The following is a 25,563-nucleotide window of genomic DNA, read 5'->3' on the forward strand; positions in this document are numbered from 1 at the left end:
TAAATGGTTAAATAAGTTATAGCACATCCATATGATGGGTGATTAGTCCACAATTTAAAAATCAACCTTTTGCAGACTATAATAAGGTAGGAAAACAGTAATAGTATTTGAAAAGGGAGCACACAAAATAATATTGTATAGCACGTTGCCAACTCATATAGATGCATAATATGCATTGAAATGCTTGGGGAATGCGTATGAATATTAAGTGTTTTCTCTGTAGGATGTTACCTGCAATTTTTTCATTAGTTTTGATTGTACCTTCTGCAATGAAAATACATATACATATTTTTTTAAATGGAAAGAGGTATTTGTTTTTACACACTCGACAAAAACCCTCTCTTCTCATCTTCCACAATAACGCATGTTTTACATTAACAGGGCTTAAAAGGTAAAGTTGAATAGCTCGATTTTTACATATAATTTTTTTTTGAAAAGCGCAATAAATGTTCCTTCTTGAAGGGCCCTCTTCCGACTTGGCAGCCAGTGGCCTTAGTGGACAGAGCAGCGGGACGACTAGAGCCTGGGCCGGAGTCCTCTCTCCCCGGGTGATGTGTCACTTAGAGCCCCTCTGCGGCCGCAGGGCGTTGGTGGGTGCACTTAGTGCCAGTGTCCATGCAGGTGGAGTTCTGCAGGCGAGGTGTGATCCGAGGCACTTTACTGGCGCTTCAGCACCTGCTCTGGGCCGGCCGGGCTGCGGCGCCCAGCGACGCTGCGGGAGGCCGCGTCTGCAGGGGCGGAACCGCGTGCCCGCAGGTGCCCTTCGGCCGAGGCTCTCTCCGCCAGGGGGCGCAGGGCGGGCGGGGTCGCGCCGGCGGGGCCTGGCGCCGGAGGAGGAGTAGAGCCGCGCCCGGTCCCTCCCGCCTGCCCAAGATCAGGTTCAATCGCTCTCTGGCGCCGGGCGCCCTTGGCAGCCAGAAATGACTTCAGGGCCGGGTCATCTGTTCCAGGGCTGCTCCCAGCTCCTGTCTCGAGTGGGATGCCCATTTTGATTTCATGTGCACGCTTTCCGTTTTCCTCCATCCCTGCTCCTTGGCAGCCCACTTTCTCTCTTCTCTCTCATTCCGCAGTTGTTTCTTCTTTCTCCTGTGCGGCATTTTTGTTCTCCTTGACACTTAAACATGGAAACTGCTAACTCGTAGCTAGTTTTTAGTACTTTTATTTATATTAAATAATTATACATTACTTATATAATTAATGGATGACATCTCTTAGGAGAATCAAGAAATGGGGAAACAAGGAAAATTGCTGTAAAATTCGCATTTGGAAGCACTAAGTTTGGGACAATGTGCATGCAAAGTGAAGTCCGTATTGCACTGAGTAAACCATTCCATTTTTCCAGTCAATCCCCAAATTACTCCAGCCTGTATTAACTAAACCTGGATTTCCCTCCACTCTCTCCTGCTGGGAAGTCACCAGCGTCTTTTTGTCAAAAGGATTTTTGCCTTAGGGAGACCCAGTTAAGTTCCAGGCTTCTTTCTCCAGCTGGGGAGGATGATCCACCCTTTCTCACTGGAATGACCACCTTCCCGATACTGCCAAGGATGGTCTACAGCTTCAGGTAGTACCTGGCTAGGTGTGGAGGACAGAAGTTATTTTGTTTCTTACAGTGGGTGCCTAAGGGCGCTGGAGCTTAATTCTCACTCCCTGGTACCAGTTGAAAGGGATGCACTGGGAGGAAACAGTAGCAAAAATCCTACAAGGATGGGAGTCCTTGGAGGGGCTGAGGTGAAGAAAAGGGAAGGGTTCCTAGAAGCAACGTCAGCCACATCTATTTGTGGGCTGAGCTGACATTAGTCAGGACAGGAAATCCATATTCTATCAGCGTTTCCAGTTTTCAACTTTGAGGTTGTTTTGTTTGCCCCTCTTGCTCCCGTGGTGCCCTGTGTTTCCGGTGCAGACATCCCCCAGCAGAGAACTGCTGCCTCAGCCCCTCGAGCCTTTGCATGTTTGGTGGCCTGGGGTGTCTCCCGTGTGTGCTTTCTGCTGCCCTCTGCTGCAGGCACATGGCCCCTGCCCAGGCTGGAGCCCTGCATTCCTGGCTCGCACGGCACAGCTGTCGGAGGATTTATTTCACGTGATTTTCCTTCTTCCATTTAATACAGACTCCTCCGTCCCCTGACACACATGGCCCCAGTGCCCCAGAGGCTGAGCTGGGAGGGAATATGGACAAGAACATGCCATATCCTTTGAGTACCCCCACCCTTCATTCCACTCTGCCTAAGTGCCTACGTCCCCCCTCTGTGCACTGCCCGAGAGTTTAAGGGCAACCACAGTCCCCTGGCTGCTGGGCAGTAGTGGCCTGGGAGTCTGCCATCCCGAACACGCCTGCTCAGTGTGTTCTCCCGGAGCTCCTGGAGCTGCCTGGCTGCAGAGCCCCTGCAGGCTCGCCCAGACAGGCCCAGACAGGCTGAGACGGGCCCAGATGGGCTCTCACACCCCCACAGTAGAGGGGGCACAGAGCCTAGTTAGTACAACTCCTTTTAAAAATTTTAAACATGTTTCAGCTGAGCCAAGGAGAAAATGCCCAGAACACGATAGCACTAGCACACTGGAGGATTCATCTGGCAATGGATACAGCCTGAACGCAGGGTTAGAAAAACACGGTCAGCCCTTGGTTCTACCATTTACCTCGCACGTGTACTTGACCCGACCAGAGGCAGGCAGCCTCTTTTAAACCACCTCTGGGACACTTCGTCTTTAAAAGACTATTCAATCCATTTGTAGACAGCTCTGACTTAGAAATATCTTGCTAATATTGGTTAAAATTTAACTCCTTGTAGTTTCTGTCTTGGGTCCTAACTCTGTTTTCCAGGTCCACACAGAGGAAGTGCAAGCAACATAGGCTGGTGGTTAAACCACTGACATTTGGGTGGTTGTGGGCTTGGGACCTTGCTCATGCCCTTACTAGCAGGTGAGCTTAGGCCAGGAATTGGGATCATTCACCAAAAGCACAGGCTAAAGCGTAACACTGTGGTCCCCAACCCCCGGGCTGTGGCCTGTCAGGAAATGGGCCACGCAGCACTGCCTGAGCTCCTCACTACAGCCCCCAACCCATGACAGCTCATCCCCCGGCCCCCAGTCCATGGAAAAGTTGTCTTCCATGAAACTGGTCCCTGGTGCCAAAAAAGTTGGGGACCACTGATCTGGCAGATGGTGAGCACCTAGTGAAGCAGGCTGGTATTTCCTTTCCACTGAAGGTCCCTAAAGTATTCAAAGACAGTTTTCATCATCTCTTCTCCAACCCAGTGGTGTCTGATCCCTTCAGTCATTCCTCACAGGACTCCCCCGATCAGACTCCACCCTCCTCCTCACTCTCCTCCCTGGTCGTGATGTTCTCATGAAGTGGAGGCCCCAGACTAAGCACAGTGCCCCAAGTGTGAGGTGTCCTCCCACGTCCTCGACATTATCCTTCTCACGCAGCTGAGAGTAGCCCATCCTCTGAGGGCGAGGGGCTCTCAGGCACGGTAGCCTGGGAAGTAGGGAGCGAGACGCAGGGCACATCTTGGCTGTAGCTCCGTTCTACAGACCCATGCTCTGTTGTTAACTTTTCTTCAGTACAACTGCAAAGGCCCTGTTCAGCCTGAACCCTGCAGGGAGGGGCTTAAACCCTTGCCCCTCATGGCCACCAGCCGGCAGGAGCCACAGCTGAGTTAAGGCCAGAAGGGTGGTTCAGCCACATGGGAGCCAGGCAGGACTCGAAGTGTCGAGAGGCTCCTGTCCTGTTCCCAGCTTTAGTGAGGGGGGTGGGGGGCTGGCCTGTTAGTAGTAGCTATTGAGCTCTGCTAGTCATCAGGCATGTGCTAGGAATTAAATGTACCCTAGAGAATAAAATACACATGGTGTTTTCCCTCATGGGGCTTATAGTCTACCAGCAAAGACAGGTAACAAATAAAGAAATAAATAAGTAGGTGACTTCAAATCTGTGGTATATACTGTGAGGGAGGAAAAAACAAGGTTGCAATGATTTTTTTTTTAAGTGATGGAGCTGGAGAGGGATCCTACTCAGCTGGGACCTGCCTGGAAGGTCTCCCTGGAGAGGTGATGTTTCAGCTGAGGGCTGAAGGGTGAGAAGAGACCAGCCGTTGACAGGTCAAGAGGGTACGCTTTCCCAGAAGGGGCCACGGCGTGTGCACAGGCTGAGCTGGTGAAGAGCTTGGTGTGCAGTCCCTGGCAGGAGAGTAAATGGAAGGAGCTTGTGTGTGTGGCAGGAAACGAGCCACAGAAGGGGGCGGGAGGCTGATAGAAGGGCCCTGAGGACCATGTCAAGGGGTTGAAGCTAAGTGCTGTGGGAGGCCATTGACGAGTTTTAAATAGGAGAGTAACACAGTCTGGTTCATTCTAAGAATGTCACTGTGGCATCTTTGTGAGTAAATTGGAGGAGGGCAAGAAAACTGCAAGGAAGATAAAGGAGGCCATTGTAGCAGGCTGGGCAAGAGAGAGAATGATCGGAAGGGTGGAGGCAGCAGTGAAGAGTTCTTGAAGACATCCTTTCACCAGGCTAAGAGTTTGATATGCATGTCCTCGTGCACTGATGTCCCATGTATTGAGTCTATGATCAGACTCATTATGTTGCCTCTGAATTCTCTCTGTGCTTCTTGGCTTTTTTCTTCTTCTCAGGAACTTTATCAGTTAGTATTAGTTTGGGGCTGCAAGTGACAGGAAACCCAAAATAACAGTAGCTTAAACAAAACAGAAGTTTCTCTCTCATGCAAAAGAAATCTGGAAAAGTGTCCGTAGCAGGTGTGATGTTCGATGGCATCATCAGGGAAACAGGATCCTTCTCCCTTGTTGCCCTGCCATCCTTAGTATGTGGCTTCTTCCTCATAATTCAAGAAGGCTGCTGGAGCTCCAGCCATCCCATCTACCATCTAGCTAGCAGGAGAGAGGAAGGGGAAAAATAATGTATGTTCATTATCTTTAAGGACACTTCCTGGAAGTAACACATGTCACTTGTCTTCACATCCATTGGTCATTCACGTGGCTGGAAAAATGTAGTCTTTATTATTGGCAACTGTTGCTCATTCCTGGGTTCTCTTATTAATGAGGAGGAGGAAAAGGGCTGTTGGGCCGCAGCTATCTCTGAGGCTCAAAGTCATTCTCCATCCTTGTGCCCATCCCCCTGCCCCCATTTCAGCCCTCTATTCCGGCATCAGACTCTATGCTTCTTATTCTGCAATGTCTCTCAGACTCATCTCTTCCTGCTCCCTCCCTCACACAGATCTCTGTCATCTTACACTAGACCATGGAAGTAGCTCTTCTGGCTTCCAATTACACTACCACTAGCTACATTCTATTACCCCTTAAAAACCTTCAGCTGCCCCCTCTAGAAGATTAAGTCTATGTCCCTTAATCTAGCATACAAGGCCCTATAAAGTCCAACTCTAATCAACCCATGAAAAAACCAGTTTGGTTCAATTTTAGTAACATTAATAATGATCATCATAAGGACACCTCGTGTTTCTACATGTTAGATTTTTACTGCCCACAGAAGGGAAAGCATGTGGCACCTGGAGTCAGAAAACCTGCGCTCATACCTTAGTTTAATAATGGACCGGCTGTGTGACTTTGGGCAAATTACTTGCCCTCTATTGAATAAGTGACCATGGCTGTGGCTGGTTCTTTTTTTTTTTTTTTTTTTTTAGCTAGGGTCTTGCTCTGTCACCCAGGCTGCAGTGACATAGCTCACTGCAATCTCAAACTCCTGGGATCAAGTGATCCTCCCATCTCAGCCTCCCAAGTAGCTGGGACTATATCTGGCTAATTTTTCTTACTTTTTGTAGAGACAGGGGTCTCACTATGTTGCCCAGGCTGGTCTCAAACTCCTGACCTCAAGCGATCCTCCTGCCCCAGCCTCCAGAGTGCTGGGATTACAGATGTGAGCCACCGCGTCTGGCCTGCGGCTGGTTCTTCACCCTGCGTCCTTTCCTTTCCTGGGCCTCCTTCTTCTGATCTGTAGATTGGAGATAAGCCTGTCCTACCTACTTCCTCTGCGGCTTATGAAGTTCAAACAAGAGAAGGCATGAAAAGCTGGGGGAGCCGTAAAACACAGGACGCGTGCTCTTCTTCTCACAGTGGCACTAAGAAGGGAGCAGGCAGGACAGGGAGCCCAGAGTCCGCATTTCATGGATTAGGATGTGGTGACTCAGGGAGGATTTGCACTGACTTGCAGGGCAGGGGAGGCCTGGACCCTGGGGGTCCCGATCGCAGCCGCAGGGCTCTTGGGGTGTTGGTTAAATCGGAGAGTTGTGTTATGGAGCGAGGCTGTGTTGGGGCAAAAGGAGAAAGGACGTAATGTGCGAAGTGTGTTAAGTTTTTCTTTCAGTTTGGGCTGTGTGGTCATTTTATAATTTCTTTGAGGTGATGCTGTCTGCTACGTAGAAAAAAATTGTGATTGGTGCTCTAGAAAAACTGATTTCTAGTGGGAAGCCACTTCCTATTAGTGGGTGTAGGCAGAAATGGCCCATTGTCTTTGAAAGCCCCGATGTCAGTTCTCGAGGGGTGGGGCGGGGTTTGGTGACAGACTAGACTTTTCCTGAGAAAATATATATCAAAATGAGTAAAGTAAACACCTACATTGTCAAACTTACGTAGTTAAATGTGAATATTGTTAACCGGGTAGTAGCTTTGTAATTATTTTGTCAAGTTTAACACATGAAATTGTTCCCACTTAGTTACCAGTATTCTTAATTTGTTTTGTTCTTGTTTGTAATTGAAACTGTGGGTTTTGTTTAGGGAGTAAATGTGTCTTGAGGCTTTACATTATTTCAGAAATTAGATTATGGCCCCCCGAGGTTACTGCCCTGTGCGTGCAGCCACATGATGCCAACGGGAGGGCTGGCGAGCCTGAGCCCAGGTCTGAGAAGCCCAGTCAGGGGTGACCACAAGCCCGCAGGTGGAGAAAGAGGGCCACCATTGTTAAGCGCTGCCTTCTAACATCCAACGCCCAGCAACAACCCTTGCAACGATCTTTTGAGGTTTATTATCTCCATTTCACAGATGGAAAAACTGAGGCCAAGAGCAGTGGGGTAACTTGCCCACCAAGGTGTGAGGGAGGTTGCTTGTTTAATTGCCTCTCCTCCAGCAGAGGGTGAATCTGCATAACGTCTACTCGAGTGCCCAGCCCCCATATGAGGACAGTCATTATGTTTGGATAAATAGGGGGCCCATGGTATAGTCGCGGCGGTACAGTCGACACAGTTTCTCTCTGTTGCCTGGCGCTCTGGGAAGTGAGCAGGGCAGGAGTCATTTTCCATTTTAGAAATGAGGAAATGGAGGCTTCGGGAGGTCAGTGAGCCAGGATCTCACTGCTAGCCAAGGCTGCTGCCGAGAGGGTCCTCCATCTGGAACACTCTCGTGCCGAGCTCTCGGTGCCCCCCAGGTCCCCTTGGCAGCCAGGCAGGGCCATCCAGCCTGGGCCCCCTGGCTGCGTAGGGCCTGGCTTCAGCTCTCCAGAGACTCGCTCCTTCCCTCGCTGATCTGCTCAGTGCTTGGAAATTCCAGAGCCCAGCGTCACTTAAACTGACAAGCAAATGGCCCTGTATTTAGTGAGCGGATGAGATGGCAGTGGAGATCTTTGTTTTAGAGAATAATCATGTTTCCTGGAAAGTCTGTGGAGAATTGTGCCATTGCTTGAGGGGTGTTTAATACAAATCACTCGTCAGATAAAAGTAGAAGCCAGTAGTAGACAAATGTTCACCTAAGGAACCATCATCACTACCATCATCATCATCAGCATCTTCCTTATCAGCAGCCTCATCTCTAATCATGACAGATTTGACCAAAAAGAAAAAAGAAGAAAAAAGAAGGCTTTTCGAGGACTTAACACCCGGAGGACTTTCTCCATGTCTCCTCTGTCTGTCTCCCTAATTTCAGTGAGTCAGTTTTTCCTCCCCATCTGTTTGCTTTTTGGCACTTTACACAACTGTCTGGGCTCTTTCATTTTGCCTTCTGTGGTTGCTCAACTCCAACGTTTTCCCTCCTGACGCTTCTCCTTTGTTCCCTGGCAGTCTCCTCTCATCTGCCAGTTTCCACTCTTAGGAAGTGTCAGAGGTGGGTTGTAGTTTTCAGGCAGCATTTTGTTGCCTGGCAACATGTAACAAGCATCTTCTGTGGTGGCTGCTGCTTCTAAAACAGAGCCGGGTCTGGGGACGCCCGGTCTGGGATGAAGGAGTCCCCAGGGGCCTCTCTGGGGTCGTGGGGAAGAGGCAGGGAAGGGGGACAGACAGACAGACAAATTGGCTTCCTTGGTGACTCTGAGTGTAGCCATTCTTACTCTTTTATGATGACCTTGGCACCAGCTCACCCTCCCTGCCCTGTTTTCAAAATCCCAGGTGTTCGCTGGTCAGGAGCCTTGGGTTGGGAGCCATCAGAAGCTCTGTGTGACTTGGGAGTCACCTGCTGCAGCCCCCCAAGGCACGGCCAGCCCTGGGTGGGGGCTGCCATGTGGTTTCCACCTGAGCAGGGCTCTCGCTTTATCTTGTTCCCCTGGGATGCTGTAGGCCTCCTGTCTGCGAGGATACCTGGCTTCTGTGTCTGCAGCCAGCCCCGCTACAAATTCCCCAGAGACTGGGAGGCAGAGAGGAAAAGGGAACAGTGTCTGATCAAAAAAAAAAAACCACAAAACAAAACACCTAACTTAGAGCCAAAAGGGGCTTTTGAGCTTTTTTGGCCAATCCTCACATTTTACACACGAGGAAACCAAGGCCCAAAGAAGGGGAGCGACTCGTGCAGAGTCACACGAGGAGCGGGACTGTCTGCTCCCAGCCGAGGAGCTCTCTCCGGGCTGGACCACGCAGGGCTCATGTGACTGCTCCGTGGGCTAGAGAGAGGCAGCACGGTGCTGAGAAGCACACTGGATTTGGGCCTGGTCACCCCCTCCTATCTGACAAGAATGAGGCCTGCCAGGCTAGAGGGAGCCCCAAGGCTCAGTGACTCGGAGACGAAGCTGACCCGCTAGACAAAGCCCCTGTGGCCATGGCTGTTCTGTCACTTCCCTAGAAAGCCCAGAAGTTGAGGGGGTCCTGGGCCTCTGAAAATCCCACTGTGCGACAGACACTTTCAGCACTGCCACTGTTGTGCTCCCAACGACACTTGTCACCATCAGGCTGATCTAGGGCAAACCTCCTGTGAGTCTGTGTCTTTCCAGAGGTGGCCTCTTAAGATCCTCCTCAAGGTTGGGGGCGGGAGCTGCCCACTCCACTACCTCACAGCCCTCCATCCCGTGCAGGCGTGGGGCAAGGTTCTCTGAGCATCGCAGCCGCTCAGAGCCAGAAGGGGCCCTAAGGCTCATGGGCTCAGCCCCTTCATTTCTCAGGTGAGGAGATGGAGGCCCAGAGACGGGAGGGCTGATACTACGGGGGTTTCGCACGATTCCCTGCAGGCCCCAAAAGGAGAAGAAATCTCCAGACGGGTCATCTCTTCTTTGTCTTGCTCCTTCTTTCCCTCCAGCAAGAATCTCTCAGTTCAAGAGTCAGAAAAAAGGAATTCCGATGCTGAGAGCAGTCTGTCCCTAGCCATATCCCTTCCCTCTGCTCCTGGGGCCAAGGAGATGAGAGAGGAGGGGCGCGGGAGCCCCTTGGCCTGAGCCCCAGGCAAGGAGCCTTCCCTTCCAGCGGCTGCGCTCTTGGATCGTGGGGTGCGTCAGCTTCGAGGCTTTAGAAATTTCTCCAGCAAGAAAGCCCCTCTTGGGGGAAAAAGTTGTGTGTGTGTGTGACTGGCTGTCTTCATTTCTTTCTTTCTCCGTATAGTATTGAGCTTCAGCATTAACATTATTTCTGATGTGTTCCAGAACTTTCCAGTTAGTCATGTAAACCAAGGCCTAGGTGACTTGGCTGTGGGACAAGTGGACCTGGACGGGCCCTTGAGAACTTACCCCTGCCCCCGACTTTGTCACCCCTCACTTAGCCAGAGCCTACTCCCAGAAAGTGGGGAAAGTGTGCCTTCCTGGACACCCCAGGCCTGTGGAAAGGAGTTAGAAGTTAGAGATAACTGCACTCCCTGCGCAGGTTGCTTGTGGTTGGGGGGCATCCTGTAGTCCTCCCAAGCCCCACAGCCATGTCCCCAGACCAGGGTGTTGCTGGGGATACCTCTGTCCTCAGGTCCCTTACACTAGGGCTGGACCCTCCCCAGATACCCTTGCCCTCAGGTTCCTCCGCCTCCAGCCTCTGCACCTCTCTCTCTCTCTCTCTCTCTCTCTCTCTCTCTCTCTCTAGGGGCTACTTTGCAACCTCTACTGAGTGAGAATTCTTTCCACTCACCCTGCTGTCTGTTCCTTCTTGACACCCCTTCTATTAAAGTGACAGGGAAGCCACCCAACCAGAGCTCCCACTTCCTGCCCTGGGAACCCTACTGCTCCAGGAAATAGAAACAAGAAAACTCCTTCCCAGGGTATTTCTCCTGTCTTGTTTCTCTTTGTTCTCGGTCACAGGGTGATTCCCACCTCCTTCCCACACTAACCTCCTCCAGATGAGGCAGCTCTGTGCTCTCCACAGCATTTGCTTGCCTGGGGAGCTGCCTGCCTTTAATTCTCTTTGGAAAGCATAACTGAGAAGAGAAGGACACCCTCTTTCCTTTGGGGCTGTAGCCAGTAGCGCTCCTATGCAACACTTCCCTCCAGGGGGCACCGTTCACACTGAAGTCTTTACGAAGGGAATGGCACTCGCTGGAGTCGCACAGTGCACAACCTACGCCGCTGCACAGGGCAGCCCTGGCTCTGGCTTACTCTCCTGTGAAGCATGGCTCATTATAATTCAGATCCAGGATCAGACACCTGAGAAAGGGAGAATCCCCAGCAATCTCTCCACTCAACCTCTTTGGGCCTCCACTTTCTCAAAGGCTTAATATGGTCAAAGATGGGGCTGTGGACTTAGGCAAATCCAAGCTCACACTCAGGCTCTGCCACTCATTAAATGTTTTGTTTTGTGCAATTTCCTAATCTAGCTGAGCCTGAGTTTCCAACTCAAGAAAATGGGCAATGACAACTATGGTCTTGTTTTTGCAAGGATTAAATGAGATGAGGCACAGAAAGCTTTGGCCCACGTGGCACACGGTTGGCACTTGATAAATGATGATGATTATTGCTATCTCTTAAACTAAGATGAATATCCAGTCCTACCTACCTCACAGAGATAGTGCCAGAAATAAAAGGAGATGAGAAACAGATCATCTCTAAGATCTTTGAGGAAATATTTTGCAAGAATCCCAACTACTGTTATTCTTGTCTCTGTATATAAAAAACTAAGAACTGCGAAGCCCCTTTGCTTCCCAGTCACGCTCTGTGACTGATGGCGGATGTCAGGAAAAGGCTCGACCAGGAGAGAGAAAGCTTGCAGGCGCCGGGGCAGAGCTGAATGAAAACCAAAGACAGCAGCTGTGAGAGGAAGCAGGGACCCGGAATGGCTTTAAACAGAAAGCTAAGGCCCACAGAGGGAGCGAACGAGACTGGGCTTAAACGTCACCTTCCCCAAAGCCCTGGTTCATTCACAGCTTCCTTCAGCAGATTTGCCCAGCTTTCTCCCAGTGCCTGCTGACCTGGGCTGGCACCGGGCCGCGGGGCTGGGCAAGTCCCAGGAGCAAGCACACGGTTCCGTCCCGTAGTGAGAAGTGACAGAGAGGAGCATGGGCTATGGGGCTCCGCAGAGGACGTTTGATCCAGGAAGGCTCTCTGAAGGAGGTGACTCCCTAGGCCTAAGGGGACTCCAGGCAGAGGGACCCGCATGAGCAAAGCTCAGAGGTGGGGGCAGCATGGGACTGGAGAGAGGACGGGCACACAAGCCAGCGTGCCAGTAAAAGGCCACCGCTGCACCCAAGGCTAGAGAGGAAGGCAGGGGCCTTTCTCACCAGTCTAAGGATTTTAGAATTATTATACTTCCCTATCAAAGCCAACAGTTCCCAGCCTTATTTATTTCCTTGTTTATTTTATTCCAGCGATGCAGGAGAGACGGTATTTAGACGCCCAGCTTCTGCGGTGGGTGTACCCAGGTCATAAATCATTTCCATCGGGCTAGCTGGAGTCCCAGCCCTTCCTTCCCACTGAAGACAGCAAATCAGAGCACAAGGGAGAAAGAGTGATATTATCGCAGGGACAGCCTTGAAACTATCGTAACACAGAGAATAAATTGTTCACAAATGTCAACCCTTCTACTACTATTAGTCCCAGAGAGCTTGTTTGCGTACCCCAGCGTGTCTGCACACGGAGGCTGAGAACATCCCGTCTCCTGCTCCCCACACCCCAGGCCAAGTCACAGCCACTGGCAGATTTGGAGCAGGGGAGGGGCTGGAGTTTTGGAAAGATTCCCTGGCTGCGGCGTGGAGGGGGATTCGAGGGGAACACAGGACACCGGCTGGGGAGACTGCGGCAGGTATATGCCTGGGACGGGATGCCACTCCCCAAGGCAGCAGTGGTGGCCCGGGCAGAAGAGGAGGGCAGGTCAGAGAGCTGGAGGGGCCCCAATGGACCGGACCCATTCTGGATGTGGGGTGGGCGGCAGGAAGTACCCGGTGAGGCCAGACGAAGCACTGGTGTCATTCCATGAGAGGGAGGTGCAGGAGGAAGAGGCGTGGGTCTGGAGGGGACCTGGGCAGCAGGGAGAGGGCAGGTAATGAGCAGGATTGGGGATACGCGTACCTCCTCCTGGTGGAGCCCTCCCCACTTCCCACCCCACGGTTCTGTCTCCGCTGGGAGGCTCTCTGCAGCAGGGACCCTGCCTTGTTTCACGTGATGCCATCTGTATCTGGCCACCCAGCCGAGACAAGATACAAGTTTGCTGAATAAACAAAACCAGCACGAAGACTGGTGTCCTGCTGGGGTCAACTGCTGGAGGCAGAAGCCCTCTTCCCCTTAGGGCGGAGCTCTCACCGAGGGTCCTCAGAGGAGAGGATGAGGAAGAGGCTGAGTGAGTGAAAGAGAAAAGGAGAGAGGGGAGAGAAAAGGGAGGTGGGGGCAGTACTTCAAAGGAGGAGAAAAGAGAAGGGAGGACAGAGAGAGGCAGTGGCAGGAAAAACAGAGGAAGGGGAGGAAGGAAATAAGGGCCTGGGCGGTGCAGGGTGACACTGCCGTGAGTTCGTATGGCTCGGCCCATCGAAGCCCCGTGCTGGCGACTTCCGGAGAGCACTTCTTTACCTGCCCTGCCTCTCCTCCCACGGCCCTCCCCCGCTGCGGCCTTCTCCTGAGCCAGTCCCTCCACCTGGGCATTCCCAGGGGGCTTCATGTAAATGTCACCTCTTCAGAGAAAGTCCCAAGCTCAGTGCACCCCGCCTTTTTGGCAGTGCTTGTCTCCATTGTAACTCTGTCTTCTTTTGCTTTAGTGTTGCTTGGATCCTGGCACATAGTAGGGGGCTCATTCCTACTTGTTGACTGAATGAAATCATTTATTAAGCCCCAAATATGTTCCGGCTGCTGTGCAGAGTTTTATATTTGGTACCTCGTGTACTCATCCGCACCATCCAGGGAGAGGTTTCACATGCTTCCTTTTTACGAAGAGAAGCCTGAGACACAGGGGCAAGGCCTTACCTGGGCCACACAGCTAACGGGTGGCAGGGCTGGGGTCCAGCCCCCATCTGCTGGACTCTCCACCCATGGCCTCTCCACCAGGCCACCTCCAAATACTGTGGAGGACACGCTTCCGATGGGAACAGCGCTTCTTCCAAACATATTGTTTTTCTCCATTTTCATGCATTTCATTAAACATTTCCAAATCAGGAAACATGGAAATATTTTTTAATAAGAAGAAAGAAAACATTGCAAATTGAGAAACTGACTCAGAAGGATTTGCCAGATGAGCCATCTGGTTTTTAATTTAATAACCATTTAAAGAGGTTGACAGTGCTCCCCTTTAAGAAGAAAATGGACCGTGGGAGAAAGGGCAGCTGGCTTCCCTCAAGTGGTGCATCCATTTGCAAGGTGGGGACGTTGAGCAAAACAAAGAGACGAAGAGAAACCCAATCCAAGAAAAGCTAAGCTGGCGTTATCGTTCGAGCTTCCCCACCAAGGCCCACGGAGAGGTTGCATCCAGATGTGTGACAACAGCCAGATGTCTCATCTCTTCCGTAGTGGCTTGAAAGTCTCCACAGAAATCTGCTAATGGAGACAAAGATGCCACCATCTCTTCGAGAATAAAGCCACACGACCAAACCCTCGTGTTCACAGAAAGAGAATGAGCCATGTTTGTTTGACGGCAAGTCGCAGCTTGTTTGTTGGAGCCGTTGTGCTTTAGTGGTGCTGGTTTTCTCTCCTTTTAAAAATAACTGGAGGCCTCGCACCCATGCTGTTAGCTCTTGGGGCTGGAAATAAAAAGACTAGATTTAGATTTGCCTTGGAAAGATACGGGGCTGTTACCTTGAATTACCTGGTAGAGGGAAACGTCCTTATTTTCCTAAATTCAAAGCCAGCTCTTGAAAAATAGGACACAATCCACAGAGGTGAAGCGACGGAGGTGACTTTATGTGTGCATGTGTTGTCATGGGCACATGGTCCCGTAGGCTTGTGCTCAGCCCTGGGTCTTCAGAACCATTTAGTTCACATTTTAAGATGTTTATAAGGGAAATTGTTTTTAAGAAAAGAAAGAACTTCTATTTTTTGCCTCTGTACCAACTCACCCATAGCTGGAATAAGCAGTAATAAGCCCTAAAGTCACCAAAGGCCATTTATTTCTCAGCTGACTTTGAATTTCAATGGGATTTGTTCACATACCTCAAGCATTTCTCAAATGCTCCTAAACTGAGGCTTATAATACCTTTAAGAAATGGTGATTTCACCCCATTTTCTCCACAGAGCTGGAATCACATGCCCTAGCACACTGAGGGCACTTGGTAATTAGGAGTGGATTATACTGGGACTGGACGAAGGCAGACTAGGGATGAGAATAAAACCCAGGACTCCACGGAAACGTGTCCCCATCAGTACCAGCTTCTCAGGCTCCCTTAGGGTCACGCACAGGCTGGCAGTGGTCACACACAGCATCCTGGCCATCATCTGCTGGCAGGGAACGAGTGGGGGCTGGGCCACGTGGAGGCTGCTTCCACGCCCCACCCCAAACCCTACTCACTGCAGCTGCCGTGTTTGGCATCAGAAAAAATAGGGGTGCCAGTCTTTGTTCCCTTGCTCGCTGTGAGAGGTTGGCTAGGTCAGTTACCCTCTGGAGCTTCTCGTTGCTTCGCTGTCACACCAGGGTAACCGCTCTTATCCTGCTGACCGTGTCTTGCTGGCATGTGATAAAGACTAAATGGGAGAGTTCACTCATTCATTCATTCATTCATTCATTTAACAAATATTTATTGAGCACTAGGGATATAGCAGTAAACAAAACAAAAAATTCTTACCTTTGTGAAGTTTATATTCTAATGGGAGTTGCCAGTCAATAAACTTATTTTTTGGCTTATTTTTTATAAGCCAAATATATATCGTGTCAGGCGGTGATAGGCGCTGTGGAGGAAGAAGGGAGGTTGGGCCTGGAGGGAGTGGACAGTAGTGCGGTCGTAGACAGCGTGGTCAGGGAACACCTAACTGAGAAACTGACATTCGAGCAAAGGCCTTAAGTTAGCTGGGGAAGAGCCTTCTTAGTATTAATACAAGTGCTCCTTGACTTATGATGTGGTTACAGCCTGATAAACCCATCGTAAATTGAAATTATCGGAAATCAAAAATGCATTTAATACACCCAACCTACTGAACATCATAGCTTAGCTTAGCCTACGTAAACGCACCCAGAACACTTCCATCGGCCCACAGTTGGGCAAAATCATCTGGCAACACAGTACCCTGCAGAGTGTCGGTTGTTTACCATCATGAATGAAATCGCAGGGCTGCCCGGGAGCTGTGGCTCACAGCCACTGCCCAGTGCCTGGAGAGAGAATCGTAAAGTGTATTGCTAGCCCAGGAAAAGATCAAAATTCAAAATTTGAAGTATGGTTTCCACTGAATGCATATCACTTTCCCTCCATTGTAAAGTTGGAAAAGTGGCAAGTGGAACTATCCTAATTCGGGACTGTCTGTGGAAGGAAGAACAAGTACAGAGGCTCTGGGACAGCAGGAAAGCTGGGCTGTTGAAGGAGCTATTTAGGCCCCTGATGGCACAGCAGAGGGTGAAGAGGAGGGTGGCAGCAGATTGGCCGGCTCAGAGAGACCCAGAGGTTTGGGGGGATTTATGCTCTTGTCGGCCCCATAGGACTTTGGCTTTTGTTCCCAGGGATACAGGAATTTTCGTCTTTGTGAAAGGACCGCTCTGGCTCCTCTAATGGGACTAGCCTGGGGCAGGTGTCACACAGGGGAAGCAGGGAGGCCAGTTAGGGGCGACTGCAGTGGTCCGGGGAGAGGACGGGGTTGGGCCAAGGTGATAGCAGGCAGGGGTGAGAAGCAGTGGGTTCTGGAAATATTTAGCAAGTGGAGCCAACAGAATTCTATGGAGATAAGGGGTTTAAACTGCAAACCACCACACAAAGGGAAGGGGCTGCGGCCCAGCCAGATTAGAAGGAGCGCCTGGGAGGAGTTACCTTTTCCCTCCTCGGCAGTGTCTGCTGCCTCTTGTTCCTTCACGACCATGTGCTGCCCTTGTCGCTAGGACGAAGCTCCAGGTGGGAGGCTCTTGGAAAGGCAGTCACACGCCTCTGTCTGTGTCGCGCGCTGAAGGCTGACAAAGCCTGTCCACATTTGCTCCTCACCACAGCTCGCGAGGGAGGCGGGGCGGACATTATTCCACCCTGCTTCCCTAGAGAAAAAGCAGAGCCTGAGTCTGTCAAGCGATTTGTTCAAGGTCACAAAGCCATGTGGGCATGAAAGGCAGTCTTTGGGCTCCAGATCCTGTGTTCTTTCTGCTGTGCCAAGGCTGACCATAGACACACAAGATGGTAATAGCTCATTTCTTTAGTGCGCCTAGGTACCAGGCGCTGCTCTAATTGTTCTGAACATATCAGCTTGTTTAACGTGCACCGTAACTCTGTGGGAATTGGCACAAGTATTTTCCCCTTTTACAGGAGGGAAAACTGAGGACGAGGTCATGCAGACTTTGAGGTGCAAAACCGGAACTAGCCCTGGAGCCCTGGTCTAGCCCTGGTGCTGTGTTCAACCCTGCCACCAGACAGCCTGGTGGTCTCCCTTGTACATCAGTGTGTGGGAGCACAGGGACAGTGCAGATGCTGAGGGGTGTGGGGTAAAGGCAAACCCTACTCTGGCTGAGCACACCAGGGTGGGATTGAGTTGGGTCTTGAAGGGTCAGTTAGAAGAAATCAGTGAGGACAGTGGCAGGCATGACAGGAGCAAGAGAGGTGTGTGCACGTGGCAAGCTTGGAGTACAGCAACACTGAAGAGGAGCCCAGAGGAAGAAGCCAAAATGCCTGGTCTAAGTGGGAGGAAACCAGGAAAACAAGCGCTGAAGACGCGAAGGGTGCTGAGTTCAGTGGGAGGCACCAATGGGGTCAAAGGCCGCCAAAGGGTCAAGCCAGGTACATGTCATTGGATTCTTCATTGGAGAACTTAACAAGCACAGGACCCCCCAGCTCAGTGGGTGGGGTCGGACTGAAAATCTGAAGACTGGAAAGTGGGGACAAAGCAATCCCTTTGGCTAGAGTCCTGCAGAAGGCCTGTCTCCATTCCTGAACTTTTCCAACAGACAACCCAGACCCAGGACAAATGGCTAGAGCCATCGTATCCCTCAGATCCACGTGAAAAGAGTTTCTAAGAAATAGTTTAAAGGATACTGAAACCCCTTTGGAGAAGAGGCAACCATTTCACTTTGGCTTATTTTCTGTCACCCTACTGCTGTAACAGGTCACAGCTAGTGTCACAAAGTGGAGTTCTTATTAATAGTTAGAACTGACTCCAAGCTCAAGGAGTTTGGCAGCCACTTTGACAAGAGTTTATCTGCCGAAGTGAACAGCTAAAGTCATTTTAACATGCTTCTCTGAATTTACTGAGGCAAGCATTGCTTTCACGGGAGGACAAGAAAAGCATCAAGCAGGCCACATTCATTCCACAAATATTTACTGAGCAACTATTATGTGTTAGACCCTGAGAAGGTACCGAGAAAAGGCTACAAAGGGAACTGTAATATAACTTCATGGTTAGACAAGAAGGCCAATGGAACAGAACAGAGAACCCAGAATAGTACCACTGCCACCCAGTCTATATGACAGAGGAAGCATGGGAAGTCATTGGCCGGAAGGATGAACTACACATCAAGTAGAGCTTGGATAATTCATTATCCATATGAAAAAAATGAAGCTGTATCCCTACCTCACACCATATACAAAAATCAATTCCAGGTGAATTAAATACTTAAATGAGAAAGGCAATATTTTAAAACATTTAAAAGAAAGTCTTATAACCTCAGGTAGGGAGGGAGTTCTTTAAGAATCATGTGTCACTAATCATAAATAAAAAGGATGATAAATTCAACTACAGTAAAATTTAAAACTTCTAGTCATCAAAAATATTGTAAAGAAAATAAAGACAAGGCAAAAACTGGAAGAAGATATTTGCAACACATAAACTGACAGAGTTCTTATTATCTAGAATATATAAAGAACTCTTAGAATTAATCAGAAAAAGACAAGAATAAACCAATAGAAAAATGGGCAGAAGTCAGGAATGGCAGCCACAGAAGAGAAAGTATGAATGACAGTAAACATATGAAAGGATACTTAAGCTTTTATCATGGAAATGCAAAGTAAAAGCAAGGTGACTTTCCCTCCCATTTTTTTACCCAGTAGTTTGGCAAAATTTAAAGCCAGATGATGGTAAGTGTCGACAAGGATATGGAGGAACGAGAACTCTTATCTATTGCTGGTGGAAGCCTATTGGGTCCTGCCATCTTGAAAAGCAACTTGGCATTTTCTAAGGAAGTAAAATATGAACATATCCTACAAACCAGAAAATCCATTCTTAGATATGTGTCCTAGAGAAACTCTTACACAATGTACCAGAAGCTGTGATTAAAAATGTTCACAGCAGTATTGTTCATTAGAGGAAAAACCTGGAAAGCATCCAAATATCCATCAATAGGCAAATGAATAAATAAATCATTTCATATGAGGAAATACAATGTAGAAATGAAAATACACTATAGCCACATACGTCAACATATATGCTGAGTGGGAAAAAAGCAATTCATAGAAGAGTCCACTGTATTGGGTGTCTATTGCTACATAACAAATGGCCCCCAAATTTAGCTTAAAACAACATTTACTATCTCATGGTAGTTATGGCTCAGGAATTGGTTGTGCTCCAGTGGGTACCTCTGGCTCAAGGCCTCTCATGATTTCAGGCAGGCTGTCATCCAGGGCTGTGGTCTCATCTCAGGGCTCAACTTGAAGAGTGTGTGCTTCCAAGCTTACCCATCTGGTTGTTGCCAGGTTCACCCCCGACGTGGGCCCCTCCACGGGCTTGAGTCACGGCGTGGCAAGTAGCTTCTTCTAGGCAGAGCAAACCGAAAGGGAACTAGCAGGAGATCACCCAAGACAGAAGCCACAAGCTTACTATAACCTAACTTTAGAAATGAAAGCCCGTCACTTCTGCCACGTTCTGTTCGCTAGAAACAAGTTACTAGGTCCCGCCCACATTCAAAAGGAAAGGATGACGAAAGTGTGTGGCTTCCTCAGGAGAAGGGGAATATTGGGGGACATTTTAGAAGCATCCTACTAAATTCTGGTAGTATAACTTCATTTTTATGAAGTTCAGAAACAGGAAAAACAAAACGACGTGTTGTTTAGGTAATCATACCTATGTGGAAGCACTGCGAAGAAAAACGAAGTGATAAACATGAAATTCAGCATAATGATTACCTTCTGATTCGGTAGGGGGTGCTGAGAACGGCGTGAACACACAGTAGATTCAGCAGGTTGGGGTTGGAGGGTGAGTTCCGGGCTGCTTATTTCTCTTTATGCTTCATAACATAATTTCATGCTGTATGTATTTTGGGGTTTTTTTCTCTTTGACCTGGTTTTGATATTGCCAAAGTTATACGTGCGTACACCATAGCGTTTGTCTTCCTCCACCAGCTCTCCCCGGTCACCCTTCTCCAGAGGCAGCTACTTTCACCTCCTTTTGCTAATTAATTGCAGAATTTACCTCCGTATCTCTGTGTAACGTGCTTGTGTTGCTCTTCTTTGATGCCCTGTTCCAGGCATTGTCTACTCACAGCCCATTCTGGAAGGCGAAGACCTAGCTCCCACCCCTCCCCACCAACTCTTCCTGCCCCATCCTCCTTTTATAATTACATCATAATTTTGGCTAAATCAGTGTTTACATTACTCAGTCAACACTAATTTGACTCCATTCATAGTTGAGACTTGTAGTAAAATAGGATAACTTTTCCTTTCCTGAAAAAATTTTTATTTTTCCTGGAATTGTTAATTATCATGTTTATTCATTTGCTTAGTTTTCTATGTATCACTGATTCAACTCCAAACTCTGGCAGTTGTCTAGATCTTTTCTCAGGCATGTCGGGTTTTCTATCAATTTCATCTTCTTGGAAATGTCTCTAGTCTGCACGTGTGGGTGTGCCTGTCCCGCTGGGATCTCCCTGCACCGTCACCCTGGGCTGTCTCTCTCCTCTGTTGGATCTCGTTGCCTGTCTCCCTGTCTTCCTCCATGGTCCCTTCCCTTGTTTTGGAGAACCACACCCTCCCATGGGTTCCTGAGAAAGGGGATGTGGGAGGCAAATCTTCGAGAACCTTGCACATCAGAAAACGTCTTCATCCTCCCCTCAGGCTTAGCTGATACATTGGCTGGTTCTTATTTCTGGTCTCTCTGATTTGGAATTCTGATTCGCAAATAATTTTCCTTCGGAATTTTGAAGGCTTTTTTCCATGGCCTTCTAGCTTCTGGTGTTGCTGTGAAAAAGTCCAAAGCCATCCTAATTTCTGATTCTTTGTATTTGACCTCTTTTGTCCCCATACCCTCACCCCTTAAGCTCTGTAGGATCTTCTCCTTTCCCCCCGGTGTTCTGAGATTTCACAATAACGTGCCTTGGTGTGAGTCTATCTTCATCCACTGTGCTGGAGACAGTGGGCCTTTGATCTAGAAACTCATGCCCTCAGTACTGGGGAATTTTTTTGAATGATTACTTTAATGATTACTTCTCTTCTTTCTCCTCCTTCTTCTCCTTCTTTCCCCCCCACCCCAGTTTTTTCTTTTTGGAACTACTATCATTTGAATTGGTAGACTGATCACTAATTTTCTCATATTTTCTCTCTCTCTCTTTCCTTGTTTTTGAGAGACAATAGGGTCTTGCTATGTTGCCCAGGCTACAGCACGGTGGCTATTCACAGGCATGATCATAGCTCACTACAGCCTCAAACTCCTGGCCTCAAGTGATCCTCCTCAGCCTTCAGAGTAGCTGGGACTGCAGGCATGCGCCGCTGCACCCAGCATCACATTTTCTCTTCATTTTCACTCTCTCTTTGTCTTTTTCTGCCTTTTGGGAGACTTCCTCAATTTATCTTCCAGACTTTCTAGGGAGACTTTTTTTGTATAGCATTCCATTCTTGTCTCATGGGTCCAATATCTTATTTTATCTCTCCTACAGCGTTAATTATAGGATTTTTTTTTTCCCAAGAGTTCTTCTCTCTGAATGGTCTATATTGGATCCAGAGGCCCTTTTCTTTGTTTGTTTAATTGACTGATTTGATCTGTGTTTTTAATATTAGAGATTCACCTCAGATGTCTGGGGATTCCTGGTAGCCTGCTTATTTTTAAAAGCGGAAGACTAAAAACTTAGCTGTAAGGGATTTGAGGGAGCAAAGGTAGACGTGTGTCTGCCATCTTTGCCCAGTCCTATAGCCTTTCGTATCTCTCCTTTATTTCATAATATTAAACAGTGAAGGAGCCAGGTATGGTGGTGCACGCCTATAATCCTAGCTACTTGGGAGGCTGAGGTGGGGGGATGGCTTGAGACTAGGAGTTCGAAACCAGCCTGGGCAACATAGTCAGACCATGTCTCAAAAAAAAAAAAAAAGAAAGAAAGAAAGAAAAAACCATGGCCTACACCCTGAAAGATAAATTAGTAACCATAATAACTACCCTTGAGCTCAAAGAAAAATTACATCTTTTCCTCCTCAGCCCTTAAAGAAAATCATGGAACCATTTCCCTCAAAAAATTTTCTACTGCAAAAAATAGCAGGAGATTAGTATGTGAATTTGTGACATGTGTAAACCACTCTAAAATTGTGAATAGGTTTAGAAACCTTTCCTCCCTCCTCCCTACTCCCACAGTCCTGAATCACCAGCCCAGTTGCTCGCTCCTCACTTCCTGCTCTGTGAGTGGCATGCGTGTCTTATCTCCATGGCGATGCTCCGGGCCACCGCCCGGAGAGCAGGGTACATGTCCCACTGGCATCTCCTGTAGCCCCCACCAGAGGAGCGATCCTCAAAGTCTGACAAACAATGAATAAATGGCGTTCTCGGGACCTGTTTCTCTCCTCAGCACACGCAGTTAGCACCAATGGGATTTCATACGGTGAATGAAAAAGAAACCCACAAGAACATGGAGGGAATTTATTTTAAAAAAGCAGTAAATCCGGCATCAATTTTAAAAAGAGAGCCATTGTCTGTTGCTTTATACGTCATTCCACTTTGGTCTCTAATCTCTTCACCTTGGAGTCCACCCACATATGAATGGGACAATCCATGACCCTGAGGCAGCCGAGCAGGCGGGAACACGAGTTAAGCCTGAGGGTTTACAGGGAAAGGAGGACCGTGGAGGCCTCTGTGCGCAGCAAAACCAATAATGTGCACAGAGGACAGGCTTCAAATTAAATCCCAACCTCCTGGTTCGGTATCCAAGGCTGTCCACTGCTTCTCCTCGGGCACCTGTGAAGTTTCTAGCAGTTCCCCCTGCCCAGGGCCTGACCTCTTTGATCAGTCTTGCATGTAGCTGCTGGAAGAATCATTCTCAGATACCAAGTTCTCACGTCCCTTCTTTGTGTAAGAACTTACAGTAGATTTCTTTCGTCCCAGTATCAAATAGTTCTCCAGCCGAAACTTCGAGTCATCTTCACGAATGCCTCTTCTCTCCCCCCTGCACCTGTGACCCAGGCCCCTGTATTTTTCTGTATGTTTGTTCTCAGACTAAGACCTGCCCCTCTCAACAACAGTCAGTAATCGCTACGTTTAGTGAGCACTTAAACCCTGGGCCGAGCACTGTGCTAGTGCTGCTCGTGGCTTATTTTGCCTAATCCTCCCATCAGCAGATAAGGAAACTGAGTCCCAGAGAAGCTGAGTCCCCGGCCCACAGCCATGGAACTATTGACAGTGGGGCTGGAGCCCGAAGCCAGGCAAGCCCAGCCCGAGGCCACTGGCTCACCTCCTCGCTAATAAACCTCCCCAACCTTGTCCTCAGCCCCTGACCCTGGACTTCTCGTTCTAGGAAATTTTTTTTGATGGACTGATGATCCTGGCTCTGACTCTGCTGCATTTGTTTATGTGTTGCTGGCTTGTGGTGTGGCACTTCCTTTAAGTCTTCTCTCTCCTGTGTCCCCCGACAGTTGCCGAGTCGCGCTGCTTCACAGACGCTAAGTCTGAGTTCCCACCTCGCCTCAGCACAGGGCCTGAGGGCCAGGGCCTGCCGCTGTCCCGCCAGCCAGGAGCAGTGTGCGGGAGCGCAGCGGGGAGCTTCGGTCTGAGGCCTGGCAGGGCAGAGCCAGCGGGAGGGGAGGCAGCTGCACGTCCAGGCCCATGTCAGAGCTGGGATGGGGGTGATGCCCTGGGGCAGAGGCGGGGGCAGATTCTATCCTAGGGATCGGAGTCGGGCCCCACCAGCCTTTGCTACTCAGAGATCGCCAGAGCAGCAGACGCAGGCCCAGCCCTGGGGAAACGGGGCTCCCCAGAAGACACAGCCGGCCAGGGGGTCCTCAGGTTAGCAGCAGAGCATCGCAGGGAGCAAGTGTAGCAGGTAGGGGCTGGGGAGCCAGGCTGTCTTACCAGCAGATATTTGGGGAGGGCATGTCTGCTCTTCAGAGGTCCCTGGAAGTATCCAGCACCATGCCCTCATGCAGACAGCTATGAAAGGCTAACGCCAGCCCCTCTAGTTGCTGGTTGAGGATTCAGGTTGGGGCTGGACAGCCCGCCAGTGACGTGCTCTCTGGGATCGGCTAGGGCCGGGCTCAGCGGGGTGATAAAGGCTGTGCAGCCTGTCATCTCCCTCCCAGCTTTGCGCACCTCCTTCTCGCCTGGCCTCCCCACCTCCGTGTTCCGTCTTTTCAAACATCCTGCTCACCACCTGTAGACCGTTCTTTCCAGAAAGCCATGTCATCTTGTCATTGCTCTGTACAAGAACTCAAAATCACTTTTGAGGCCCCTATGAACAAATCCAAACCTCTTATCCTAGAATTCAAGGCCCTCCAAAATCTGACCCCTGCCTCCAAAGCCACCCCATGGCTTGCTATGGAGCCCAGGTGTCCTCCTCTCACTAAAACTTCTCATCATTCCCCTAGACACACACCAGTCACTTTTGCCTCTCTGATGCTGAGTGGAGCAGCAAAAGGAGCATGGGCTTTGCTTTCTGTGTGTCCTTGGGCAAGTCACTCAATGTCTCTGTGCTTCTAGTTGCTTACCTGTAAAATACTTTAAAGGATGTTGTGAGAATTCAAGTGTTTGTATACAAAGTGCCAGCCACGCAGTTGGAGCTCACAAAATGGCGCCCATGATACTATGTTCTTGGTGTCCCCTGACTTCGATGGTCCCACCTCCTTTCCGACTGGCACAGCTTCCATCTCAAGATGCACCTGTACCTTCAGCCTTCCCTGTGCACCTCGCCTAGGGGGTAAGGGGAGGACAAGCAGCATTTGCCTGTCACTCACTGGGCACCAGACCTTGTGGGGGCGTGTGGAACACTGATGACAGCAGCTGATCCTTCCAGATCTGTCCCAAGCACGTCGCGTGCATTAATTCACATAAGCTGCTTTGGTAACTTGCTTCTGTGGATTAAGATTCCTAAATGGCTTTCTGCTCTATCCAACCAAGTTGGGTTGGTCTCCCTGGTCTTGTCTCAACTTCCCCATCCAGTGGCCTCCAAGTGGCTGACCGGGAGACTTTATCAAGGAGCGAAACCCCTGCAGGATAAAATGCAGAGTCCGTAGTGTGTCTTTCAAGCTGATCCTGTTAGAGAATGTTTCGAAAAAGGACCCGCTTTTCCCAGCCCTGCCACCCTGCTGCACTTTCTGTCGAGCCCTGGGCTTTCATTAGAGCTGTGTGCCCGGAGCACCCTCTCCCTCAGCCTGTCTGGCAAACTCACACCCTGCTCCTCTGTGATGCCTTCCCTGACTAACCCTTGTGTGTTTGGGTGAAGGTCATTGCCCTCTCCCTCGGTCCCCAAGGAGCCTTGCCCGCCCATTTATTGCACCCTTCTGCAGATATCTGAATCCTCGGCAGACCCGTCTCCTGGGCTGACGGTGCCTGAGAGCAGGGGCTGTGGCCTGCTATTTTTTTGTGTTTCAGTACTTGGCACAGAGCCCGGCATGTGGCAGGCCTGGGTGTTTGGGGACGAAGGGAGAGGGAAGGGGTAGGGTGCAATAAGCATCGGGCAGAGGGAATGGTAATGATATTTCCAGCTTCCTCCCAGGGCAGGGCAG

At 49.6% G+C, this 25,563-nt stretch overlaps 1 protein-coding gene across 2 annotated transcripts in view; it reads left to right on the forward strand.

Annotated features, from left to right (window-relative positions):
- The window catches only part of KCNN3 (potassium channel, calcium activated intermediate/small conductance subfamily N alpha, member 3), a 155,735-nt gene that overhangs the window by 103,139 nt on the left and 27,033 nt on the right, over nt 1–25,563 (forward strand). The window lies entirely within an intron of this gene.

The sequence above is a fragment of the Propithecus coquereli genome, unplaced genomic scaffold (assembly GCF_000956105.1).
Source record: "Propithecus coquereli isolate 6110/MARCELLA unplaced genomic scaffold, Pcoq_1.0 Scaffold59, whole genome shotgun sequence".
Taxonomy (NCBI): Eukaryota; Metazoa; Chordata; class Mammalia; order Primates; family Indriidae; genus Propithecus; species Propithecus coquereli.